We start from the raw sequence: 13,392 nt of genomic DNA, 5'->3' as shown, positions 1-13,392 counted from the left end.
GAAATCCTAATACTTTCCACAAGCGTGCGATAGCGATCAATGGGAATTTTGGACCATTCTTCCAGTAGACATGTAATGAGGTCATGAACTGCTGTGGAGCGGACATCCCTTGACCTCACCCGATGCTCTAGTTTATCCCACAGATTTCAATATGGTTGAGATCAGGGCTCTATGGAGTCCATTCAATTGGGGTAACGTTCATGTGCACAAACAAGGCAGTTACAGAAGCATCCTTATGACAGGGTATGCAGCCTTGCTGAAAGAGAGATTAGAAACGCCACAAAGTAGGAAGCATTACATTATTCATTGCATTTTCCTGGTTCGGAAGCCAAACCAGGAAATCCAGGACTATCATACTGCTACTTACGAATTTTATAGTTGGGATTATGCACTCTGGTAAGAGACGTTCACCTAGCACCCGCCATACTCATACCCATCCATCTACTCGTAGAGTGGTGTATTCGTTGATCCAGGCGTCTACATCCCGCTCTTTGCACCACTGAAGACGATACTGCATGTTGGTTGGGGTAATGTGAGGCTTGCATATTGTGGTCATTCCATGGAAACCCAGGTTGAGAGCGTTGGTTCTGAACATTTTTGTGCAGATTCTTATTTGTTTCGATGCCCAGAACTCCGCATTCAACGTGTCTGCCGAGGAATGGCGGTTTAACCTTCGTAGCACCCGGTCACGTTCAGTGAATCGTCCACTACTTGCACTAGACTCCTTATGCTTCCATGCCAGTATGATATCACTGATTCTTGAACTAGAATGGCTCAATTTCTTCAAACAAGTTGCGACAGATAGGGTTGCAACATGGCATCCTATCACAATGCCTCTTTCAGACTCCTTCAGTGCCCTTCTCGAAGCCATTTGAACCGACACTGATTTGGGATTATCATATTCCTCCAATTTATACCGGCTACAAACATGTGACTCTTTACATGACATGATGCACAGTGCCCATGTGGGTGTCCTTTGGCGTCTTTCCAAGAAGTGTATTTACTCTATGAATATGCCAAAAATAACGAATTGATGTTTCAATAATTGTTCAAATTGTTCCAATGCACACTTAATAGCATTACTACCAAGGATGCTGAATTATATCAATGAATACTGATAGGCTAATGACTTTTGCCATCAGCGTGAATACCTATAGGTTATAGGGGGGGAAAAAGAAAACTGTATGAAAAGAGAAAAAAAAAAGCAGCTTGCATCAAACAAATAAACTTCTCAATGCTTCACTTTATATATATATATATATATATATATATATATATATATATATATATATCCTGTTTAAATATTAAGAAACAGACGACTCTCTATAGATCATTGGTCATTTTCAACTTTATTCTTTTCAAATGCTAATCAAGCAGCAGTCAAGAAATCTCGCGATTGCTACGAAATCCCTTTGCACACGTGCAAATCCTATTTTACATACGAATCACACAAATCACGTTGACGGGCTTATGGTTGCATTGTATTCGCTGAATCATTACACGTGGAAATGTTCCCGTGTGCGACATTTACCTGACCATTGGAAATAAAAGCTTACCAATCGCAAACAACAATGACATGCTGTGATTTAAGTTAAACAGAAACATCACGATCGTGCTTGAAGAGATTCCGAGACACTTATGAAAGCAGCTATGGAGAGAGAAAGAGAGAGGGGGGGGGGCTCTATATAGCAGCAATGAATCTGCGTTATCAGCTGGATTCAAAGCCGAAGAGGTGGTGCGTAATATTCGCTAAAATTACTGGTCTAAATATAGGCTTCGATTTCACTTTAAGCACCGTTTAAGCATGGATCCATATAAATATAAATATAAATAAAACTAATATAAATCCATCTCCGAAACAATGTTGAAACGAACTTCATCGAAACATAAAATGAATAGCCTGATACACACACACATTTCTACAAAGAAGTGGGACATCAAACTTTATCTCTTCCAGTGTCTCAGTGGATTAAAACACTGGGAAAAGATTGTCATACTATAGCAAGTTTTTCCCCAAATTGGGTGAAAAGTAAAATTAGACGTGATAAGAAAGAGCATTCATAATTTTCGTCCTGAGTGAACTAAAATGACTGCAATAAACTTGGATTTTTTGATTTTTGAACTTGGATCTCCACCAGCGCGACTTACGCAAAATCTGAATATTCTGCCATGCAGATATCAACTCTTACTCTAGTTGCAGTTTGTGCTTTCCAAATCATAAAATGTTCGCGAGTGGGATGACTCCCACGAACAGAAGCATAAAAATTTAGACGATATATCACATTATAATATATCAATAATAAAATGGTGTATTTCCTTATGAAAATACACCATTTTTATTTTAGAAACAAAAATTTCTTCAAGAGTTTTACGAAAATTGAAAATAAATTATATTTGACAAGAAATTATATTCAAATTTTTATTGTTTTTTTTTTAAAAAGCATAAGAAAAAATGGGTATATCTAGTACTTATTACACAATAAATCCAAACTACTTTGGATAGTGACTTCATAAAATGCGAGCAGTTTTCCTGTATAATATAATTTAGATAGTCCCGTACTTTCTATTGGGAAGAATACACGCAATACTGGAATTCTACAGAGTAGCAGTATCACGTTGAATTTTACATGGCAATACTGCTTCATTGCAACCAAACAGAGAGTCAGATGAAAAACAAAAATAGCATTTCTATCATTGTCGTTTTAATATAGTATTCTGAACCATCATATTATAACAAGAAATTTCCGAAACAATACAAGTTATACATTTCAGTCCTTTTCTCTAGTCTACAAGATAACTAACATTTTTAAAATATCTATTGAAATATATGAAAAATTATTTTTACTATCCACAAATCATTAAAAACACCTTCCTGTTTCCGAATCAGTGATTACATTTATTTGTTAGCAGTTAACAATGAGGCGATGTTTTTGAAGGAAATCATTCACTTTAAAGTTTGTGTTTAGTGGTACTATCTTTGCAAACCACAGAATGTCTCTATAAATGTTTTATAGAACTTTAAATGAATAGAACTTTTATAAAACTTTTGTAGAATTTTAAATGCGTTTTTTTAATGTTCAGTGAATGAGGAAGAGGGACTTGAGACTAAAAGAAAAACCTCAAAGATGTATGAAGTTACCAAGATAATTTTGCAATGTTTTTTATACCTAAAATATCTGTTTGTTTATTATCCAGTTAGATGGACAAAAAGTTCAAGTAGATGGCTTCTAAGATTGTTTCCTTGTTTTATTAGTATATTTCCAGAATAAAATAAAATATTAGTTTAAACTATATTATGGAAAACTTAATTTTAAAATGTTTTAATTAAAGGAATAAATAAATATCAACCTGATCTGCCGAGTGTTTATTATCTCCTCCCTCTAACCATTAGAAGGTGGATACGAATCTCAGTGCAGCATGGATGTTTGGGAATGCGTTACTATGGTCAGGAGAATGTCATCGTACATCAAGAGACCTGAGGCGACTTGAAAAGTTTCTTGTTTGGACCTTCTGGAGTCGTGTTTTCAGATTCTCTAATCACTAGCTCACCTAAGATGCTAAACGTATGACTGGTTCATACGTTTAGCATCTTAGGTTCACACGTTTAGCATCACCCTTTCGTGCATGGGATAAAAAGGAATGTAGCACTTATTTGCTGCTATTTTACTCATGCTAAATGAGTACGATATTGTAATGATTAGAAATATTACAATGATGATTATTGTTTTTGATTTTAAATAATTTTTGCTCCTTCGAAACCTACGTAAATCATAAAACTGAAAGAGAATTCACACGACATTCTATAGCTGAAATCTGTGCAACATAATAACGAATTGCAAACTTTTACAAATTAAATTAAATTAACTCGAACTGACTCGAAAAAATCTAAGCTGATGAACATGTCCTCGCTTTATTAATACAGTAATAAATCATGATAAAACCAGATGGAAATTTTTACGTATGTAGACAATTGAGAAACCTTTATATACTTCCTTTAGCATTAAAACATAGGCTTAATAACTCTTTGTAAATTAACTAATGTTGTCTGAGCCATGTGCCGGAGTGCGAACTTTTATCTCATGTTATGTTCTCAAGGAATGGACGTTGACTAGAATGCACTGAACAAAAGGATAGGTAAATCATAGAGTATTAATGCGATTGATAAATATATAGTTAAAATAAAATAAAATGAAATTTCCATGGTCAGGTTTAACAAATACCTCAGTTCCTGGTAAGCTTAATCCAGTGTAGCCAAGTGTGGTGTTCACAAGTGCATTACAGTAGATAACTCTGATACGCTTCTAGACTCATCCTGAGGATCCTCTGAAGAGGATCCTCCTGATAAAAGAGACATTATAAATATTACAAATATATTACAAAAGGAGAAAATTAATTGAAATTTAACTTCACACTTACCGTGTCCAAGGGACCAGCCCTCTACAGGATGTGCTGTCCAAACTCGAACTGCGTCTCTCATTCTTAAAGTGTGTCTTGACTAGTAAAGAGTGGAACATCGCTAATCCGAAAGGGTTAAAAGTGTCAAATCACAAACGAAGTAAAAGTCTACAAATAGTATTTCGAAGTTTTAGGGAAGAAATAACCAAAAGTTGGATTTAAAAAAAAATGAGAAACTTCGCTGTTAACCGAATTGTAGAAACAAAATCTGTTGACTCAGCTCACAGAACAAGAGTCTGTATTTTGGGAGAAAGGGAGATCGCGCGACTGTTCGGCGCCCCTCCGATGTCGTCGATGCTCCCGTAACTACACGGGATAAATCGAACGAATTAGAAGAAACCATGTGGCCGCAGAACACAGCGAATGCCGATCGAATGCCCTGACCGTCAGTGGACACAGTCTTTCCCAACATAAAAACATCACTTGCTTCGAAGAGTTACGACTTCTAACTCGAGGAGTGTAGTCAGCATTCATGCAAGTTGCGAAAGAAACGCGGTCACAAGCGGCACAACACTATGTGGCTTGTTGCGGACTTCTAGCGCCTCCACTTACTACTCTATGTTGCCATAGCGATCGATTAGAGTGTGTATATTACAGAATAAAGGAAAGCGAAAAAATATTCTAGGTGGCGCTTCTTTACTAATGATCGCTTATGAAATATACAATATGGTTTATTGTTTAATAAACTAAATTTTGCATTTATGTAGCCTGATTACTTACTTCTTTCAATAAACAATAGCATACTTCTATTTATTCACTAAACTGTTTCCTTCTTTAGTTGATATACTACCTTTAGGTAATTTATCTTACAATTTATGTCAACTTATGGCGTTAATTATGTTAAGTTTGCGATGAATAATTATTGCATTAATTAATGCAATAGTTAATTACTTTTTATTGTGGACAAGCATCTCTTTCTCTAACCAACAAACTGTGGATTTGAATGCCGCTGAATACAGATATTTTGAATGTGTTTAGGTGATAGAGGATTTTTATCATCTGGTGTGAAATTGCTCTCCTTACTGAAGAGGCGTAAGATAGCTTGATAAAATTGCATGTTTTCGTCTCCATAATGGGATCTCAGATTATCGAATCTTTACCTCTCCGGAAATACTAATGTATGTTTTGTTTAAATGCTCTGTATGTGAACTGATATAAAAAAGATAAAATAATGACATTTTATTCTCCTCTTTTTACTTTCGAATTTTAAGTCCAAAAAAACTCTTATGGCTAAGTAAACTCGCCTTTCAAAAACTGCTAATTTATAACCGAAAGATTCCATCGTCTGCATTATTTATTACTGCGTGTGCTCTTTGGCAGGTTTGTTTATTTCTCGGAAGTAAAAAAATTCAAATTCTATCTAATCCATATATGACCGGTCAATAAAACTATTTTAGATGGAAAGTCCTTATAAATAGTCCACGCATTCTAGAATTCGAATCCAGATCTTTCTCCTGGAAGCAGCATCTACTTCACTATTAAGGTCACTAATAATACGAGAAAAACTCGTAGAACTGTGGATTATAAATAAAGCATTAAAGCATTAGGATTCAAAAAATTTATCCCAGAAAATTCTGAAATAAAATACTTAAAGTTTTCGTGAAATATTTTATATTGAATGAGAAAGCTTCGATCTATAGTTATAAACAATGAATACGAATGACCTTTACAAAAGCGTTGAAGCAGAAATATCCTATAAATATGTTTTTAAAAATTACAAAACATTATATTGATGTGCAATTTATAAATTCAATTTAATTTTTAAAATTTTTTCCTGTTAAAAAAATTTCGATTTACATTCTAAGCCGCTAGACAGATAAACTATATATTTTCTGCCTGAATATTTTTAAGAACAGAAAAAAATATAATTATTTATAACTAGTGGATGCTATATAGTTCTCTAATTTAATTTTATTCTAAATAATTCTATAATTCTATATAACTACTAAAAATAAAGATAAAAAACATAAGAAACCAAATCTCTTAACACAAACTTATAAGTTAATTTCAGTTGAATGTTTGCAACTATCTGGACCCCTTGAAACCCCTTGAAAAAATATAGTAATAGTGATGATGTTATCAAGTATTTGGTAAAGTAATTAGGTACATTTACATTTTTTTCTATTCTCTCTTCTTTTTTCAATTATTCTTATTTTTAAAATGTACTATATAATACAAACAGCTACTCTATTAGAATTCTAACTTACACAAGATTAGACAGATTATAATATGATGCATTTTATTAAGGAGAATGAGGAAGGAGTGATCAACTTCGGCAAACATGGAATATGTTTCAACATGCTTCAATTCTGTCCATTGTGTGTTTCTGAATTGATTTGTTCAATGTTCGTGCTATAAATGATACAAAATCTGTAACAAAGAATTAATGCCAGATTTCAATAAAAGGATAATTAACATTTATGGAAAGAATGCGATCTTCATAGACTTGGATTTTAATGAGTGAAATACTTTTTTTTTCTTTGAAGTAATTAAAATTTTTAAAGAGAAATCATTTGAAAGCCTAGCAATTTCACATTTCGGTAAAAAAAGTTAAATAATGAATTGTTGGATAAGAGTATTATCCCTTATCAAATAATCCATTTATTTATTTTTTACATTTTAATGTAAAAATCATGAAACTAATTTTAGTTTCATGATTTTTAACTAATCTGTAGTTGGCATCGAAATAATGTTTTAGCAAGGCTGCATAGTAGTGACATAAATGTTTTGCTGTCAGTATTTTGTGTTCTGCCATTGCAATGTTTATAAGGTCGTGATTTACAAATAATAATACAAATAACCTTACAAATAATAATAATAATAATAATAATAATAATAATAATAATAATAATAATAATAATAATAATAATAATAATAATAATTTCTTATGGGAGGTTTCAGTTCGTTGAGAATCCATAAGATACTACTGTAGTTTTAAAAGTTCGAACATAATTTATATATTTGCTTAGAAAATCTAAAAGAGGATATTATAGCAGAATGGTACTAAATCTGAGCGTCATTTATTATGACAGTGTACTGAACTTTATTTTTATCACATCCTATTAAAGCTGTAGAACATAATATGGTAAGTTATTAGGAATAGAGAGGGATAATTTCAGAATCTACGTACATATTTTTTTGAATTTCATACGTATGGTATAGCAAATTCTCTGCTCCTGTAAAAGCATCCTTCCTGTATATCACATAGGTTGGCAACACAAAAGGGAAGCTACTAAAGTTGCTCGAATGCTATTCGGAATCAACAAGGAAGGTTTTACGTTTCTTTCTTTTTTTTCTTCTTCTTTTTTTTAGGAGGAAAGTAACGCGATTTTCTACTAACACCGATTCATAAATTCTAATTTAAAACGGTCTAGTTGGACGAATTCTAGGTTATTGCTCTTTTACGATCTTCGAAAACATAGTGATGGATACACATATACACGCAACATACACACAAGGGAATGATCTCCTGACTATCCTACTGAGCAAGAGAATTTTGTTTCGATGGACCTCTTTATGTGGGTTCTTTGAGATAGTTTTTAAAGAATATTAAAGAAAAATAAACATTTGAAATACGCTTAAACTGAATTTTTTTTTTCAACGAACTCTTTTACAGCTGAAGTAATAATATTTTTATATTCGATGTATTCATACTAGATTATAATTTAACATCCTCTAAACATTCCTAACATAAGCTGAAGAACAGTACAGCTCTTCCTTGCAAATTGTCACGTCATTAAACATCTACGATATTTTTTAACCAAAAGATCCAATCTGGGATTAGCAAATGAATCTACGTTGCTCTAAAGAATATGGCCTCGATGATCCATTCGCTATTTATTAGTAAAAGCACTACTGTGCAGCTGGTCATTAATCAATCGCCTCCTTATTAATGATACCTCTAACATCGTTTATCATTCGGTAATCATTTTATCAGTTCAATGTTCTTTCGTTTTACCACCAAAGGTCGCATTTTTTCGTTTGTTACCTATTGCCTCATTTTTCTCTCTTCTTTTCCCATTAGATATGTTTGTATGATGTTAAATGCATTCTTTCAATACTGGGTATTTCCTATGACAAAGTTAGAATCACGTTATCGCTAGTAGCAATTTAGCAATTATGCTACCTAATTAAATTAAGCTTAAAGTAAATGTTAATTTCATCGAAACAGTAATTTTCGAATATGAATTGATATAAAAATAGTTTCACAATTAGTATTAATTTAATTGAATTCATTTTTAAGGTTATATCAACTCTGTTCTAATATAACTTTTAAACGATTAAAGAATACTCAATAATTTAATGATCCGAAATTAGATTTGGTCGATAATTATTCGAATGGATTAATAGTCCCTGTGTAATATAAAGGAAGGGTGAGTAATTTTCGTTGTAATTAGTCATTTACCTCAATATCTGTATTAAACTTCCTTTTCTTAAATAAATGTATTTTTAACGTGATTCCCGCTCACCAAAGATGTACACGTGTAGTATATTAGTACCGTGAGTGGGCTGGGATTTTTTTCTATTATTTAATTAATTTCATAATTTGTTTTGTATTTTTATTTATTTTTACATAGTCTGCAAGTGCTGCTCTGGAGACCGAACACAGAACTATTTAACGCCTCCTCTGGACTTTAATAAGCAGGGCGGTGATCTCACACCAAGAAATGAAATTCATCTCTCACCCAAATTTACTCAGCGGTAGCAATTCTTGTTTCAAAAACTCGTTGCACTTACTAAATAATCATATGGCTCATCCATTTGCCCTTATAATAGCAAGTAATCTTTAGTGATGTAAAACAGCAAACATTTGAGAAACGACCAGCAGCGATTGATTCAAAAGTTTCTGAACTATGGCTTATCCCTCGTTGGTATGGCAAATTCTCTACTATCATAGTTTTGTTTTTAGCATTAATTAAAGAGATTCGAAGATCCCTGAGTGACTGAGCTCCACGTTTATGAACTAAATAGCCCAGTTCAAATAAAGAGTGTATGCACAATTTCAATCAAGTATGAAAATCATCCCAATTTCCTCAAAGTACGGCTTTATTATATGTTGATTAGGAGAGAGAGAGTGTGTGTCCACTCACTTAATCCTTGATAAATCTAATAAACAAATATCTTAGAAGTTGGATCTATTTTTGATAGAATTTGGACGGTTAACTATCTATAAGCTATTGAAGATTATTCGGATAATTAAGGGTTTAGTTTAAGCTGCTCCAGAATTTGTATGCTGATAACTGCGCTTTCAGCTAAAACGTCTCAAGGAATTAATTATAATAATTATTTATTCTATAGATAAATTTTGCAATGAAGTATGATGCAATTAGTATCAGAATAGCAGAGGAAAAGGAATCGAATTCGTTTATACTCGTGTATTATAAATTCCACGTTTACACAATGAATACATTTTTAACATTTCTTGAGATTTCGAATAGCTCTATTTTATTTATTTAAAAAAAAGTGAAAGAAAACAACAGAAGGTTTTGGTTTTAATCGGTTTTATTTTCTTCTACCGAATTCTATAAAGCAAAGTGTTTAACCTCTTTATACAAATATCTCTTAACATTTCCATGATTATTTAAAGAAAAATATTTATTTTCTCCTATAACCTAAATGTTTAACTCAATCTTTGAAAGAAAATCTTATTTGTTAAAACAATTTCTTAGATTTGAAAATTATATAAAAAAACACCTTTTAATTTTTTATATCGCTATAATATAATTAGTTTATGACGATAACATTTATAGAAACTTTTTTTTTTGAACTGGGATTACAGGGAAAAAAAAAAAACCATCCTGGGAGGGTAATGGATGGCAATGCTGTAGTCAATGAAGTTCTAACTGAGGCTCGGCTATTGCTGTTACCCTCCTGCCATGATCACAACTTTATTTATATTTATATAACTCAATAACACTATCCGAATTATCCCTACACTGTCCACTACAGATAACGGGGAATATGAAAAGACTTTCTTGCTTCGACCTTTTAAGTGAATCCTTTTAAGGACTTAAGGATTTATAAAAACTATTCTCCAACTACGATGGAATTGGTAGATAAAGATTTATTATCTCTAGTTGATAGGGAAATTTTATCAGGTTAGCATCTCATTAAAAAATAATAAGAATCACTAAAAGGAATTCCTTATTCCACCGACGGCATTGATGTATTATTGCACTGTTACCTTTCATGAGCGGGTGATGCACCCAAATACAATTACATTGTAACAATGAATGAATTTAGTGCAATATAATGTGCAGGTGGCCATTAAATAACTTTCCTACTTATTTGGAGGCATCTGTAGCTAAAACCAATAAACGGAAGGAGACTAAATTTTATATTGAGGCTTTTGAAGGCATGGAGAGATGATTTCCACAACAAAAAAAAGATTTAGTACCAAACGTCGCGGATAGGGGGAGAATTTTGGCTCTGGCGGAGCCGAAAATAAGCGGATAATTACATTAAAGTCAGATAAAATGGAATAATAACATTTCGACGTTGTAAGCGACAGCCGTGTCACTCACTCCAGTTGTGAGTGTTGACCGACCCATTCAGATAAAAATGAGCCTCATTAGCCCCACAATATTCTCCAAGGCCAGTCATTGTCGACTTCCATTCGGGCAAGAAACGTTAGCGAGAAGATCATGCGCTTATCATAATCAGCGGTAGTTAGTGCTTGCACACGACTGAACTTATACGGATAGAAGTGAAGCATTTTCCGTACGATTTTCCAGACTGTACCATAAGCCATATCAAGTTTGCGAACTATGGCACGAGCGCTTTGACCAGTACTGGTCCCTGTGTCGTCGAACACCGCAGTAGCAACATCTGCTACTGTCTCTTCTTGCACTGCTTTCCGTCCTCTGCCAGGTCTAACTCCTAGTGATCCAGTTTCTTTAAACTTCTTAATCATAGCTCTCAGTGCTACAGCTGACATAAGACCTGTACGCAGTGTATGAAGCCTTCTAAATTCCCGAAGGGCCGCTACGGCATTGCACTGTTTAAGGTAAAACAACTTAACAAGTAAAGCACGCTGAGGAAAGATAGGACGCATATTGAGCTCAATTCGTCAGTCATTCGAATAACTGCCTGAACGTTCCCAATCCCTTTTTAAGTGAAATTGGTGGCGCTGCTGTCACGTACGCACAGTAATATTTGCATAATCCTTTTTACCTGCGTTTACTGCAAATATTCGACTGCGTTCGGCTCCGCCAGCGCCAAAATTTCCCCTATCGGCGACTTCTGGTACTTTTTTTCGCAGAATTCACCTCCCCATGCCTTCGAAAGTCTCAATATAAAATGTGATCTCATTCCGTGTATGAGTTTTTAGCTACAGATACCTCCAAAGAGGGAAACTTAATTTATGGCCACCTTGTATAATGTGAAATATAGTATATGCATAATATATAGTATAATGCGATTGAAGTAAAGTAAAAGTAAGTGTGGAATATTATAACATAATGTAAAAATAAGTGTATACAAATATATGATTGAGTGTATAATAAAATAATTAGAAATTAGATCCGAGATTTTTTCAGTCAACACAATGATGTAAAACTAAGCATTTTACCGAGCATCTGAATTCAACTTCTTTTCTTAATCTTAAAATAATTCTCTAAAGAATCTTAAAAAGTATAGTTCTAGGCAAAGAGCAATCTTCAAGTGATTGGTTTCAATAAAATTCTTTCCATAACGATGAAAGAACTCTACATCATTAGCATAACTCTCTATTCTAGAAATTAAAAGAGAATTCTAAATCTTTCTTACCAAAACTTTATTTAGTTATTCAAAGAAATAGTTTACTCTTCCTTGGCAATCATATTACGAAGTTTCGTAGTGTTTTCTCTCTTTCTTTCACTTTACAACGTCTCAATTCGAAGTAAGATTGTAAGATTGCATTTAAGTGTTGTGTGTTATGACCACAGTTCAGTTAGTGAAACGACGCGCATTACAAGAAGGTAGACTCACAATAGGCACACGTATTCACACAAAACGATTCACTTTTCGTGTTCTCCATCAGCAAAGCTCTTAAGTAAATACCTAGAAGACTTTCCTTTTAACACAAAACTATTCTCATAACAGAGAAGAGCTTTACAAGAAAAGGCAAACACTGTTAGTGGCATGGATAAGACGTTGGAAACGCTATACTCATCTACAACAAAGACATCTAAAACGCATGCAATTTTAAAGCTTCAATTACGACTATAATAAAATAATTGATTAAAAAATAAAGGATTTGATTAAAATAATATTTTAATTAAAATATCTTTAGCCTCTCAAGTCATTTCATCTTAATTTTTCGATTTAGCTAAAGACTCGGAAGAACAGCTGGTGCTCCTTTAGTTCCAATCCATAAGCTTGGAATCTGTCAAGGATGCGAGGAACATTTTTAGTATTTTCAACTGAAATTGAAAGTCTCTGTAGCTAAGTCTGTATTAACGACGATGCCTATCTAATGTGTAATAAATTGTGTAATAAAATGTGGATTCGTTTGCCTCCTCACTCATTCTAAAAATGCTTTAAGACGTAATTTATACAGACGCACTAGCTTAATTCTAAACACATGATGAAACTATATGCAAGAACTTAAATCTGTATGCCGCTCTCTCACTCTGATACACAGAGCGATACCTCCTGAAATTCGGGATAAACCGTTCTTTCGTATAGTGTGGACACTGCAATAGAGTAAAGTTTGAAATTTGCGGTTCCTACTGCGTGGTCGTCTCTGCCTTGAGGGTGATAGCCTGCAAAGTAACGATTCCATAAATAGGAATGACTTGGTTGTAGTACGACTAGAAAACTGTGTACCCTGACATCGAATGAATGATTGTTGCATTGGAATATAATTTATTATCACAACAATTGAAAGTTTTCAGTATTGCTAACCACAGTAGGAATACTTCAAATTCTAATTTAAAAGTGATTTCATTGTTTGTC

General features: G+C 33.3%; 1 long non-coding RNA gene across 1 annotated transcript in view; it reads left to right on the top strand.

Moving 5' to 3' along the window:
- LOC150098080 (uncharacterized) overlaps positions 1-12,957 on the top strand; it is a 79,860-nt gene extending 66,903 nt beyond the window's left edge. The window contains exon 2 of the long non-coding RNA XR_016549607.1: positions 12,764-12,957. This is a non-coding gene — a long non-coding RNA (uncharacterized LOC150098080). The remainder of the gene's footprint in view (positions 1-12,763) is intronic.
- The last annotated feature ends 435 nt before the right edge of the window (positions 12,958-13,392 follow it).

The sequence above is a fragment of the Typopeltis vanoorti genome, chromosome 16 (assembly GCF_054136105.1).
Source record: "Typopeltis vanoorti isolate ZY-2024b chromosome 16, IOZ_Tvanoo_1.0, whole genome shotgun sequence".
Taxonomy (NCBI): domain Eukaryota; kingdom Metazoa; phylum Arthropoda; class Arachnida; order Uropygi; family Thelyphonidae; genus Typopeltis; species Typopeltis vanoorti.
The sequence above is the reverse complement of the archived record's forward strand: the minus strand, read 5'-3'. Positions and strand labels throughout refer to the sequence as shown.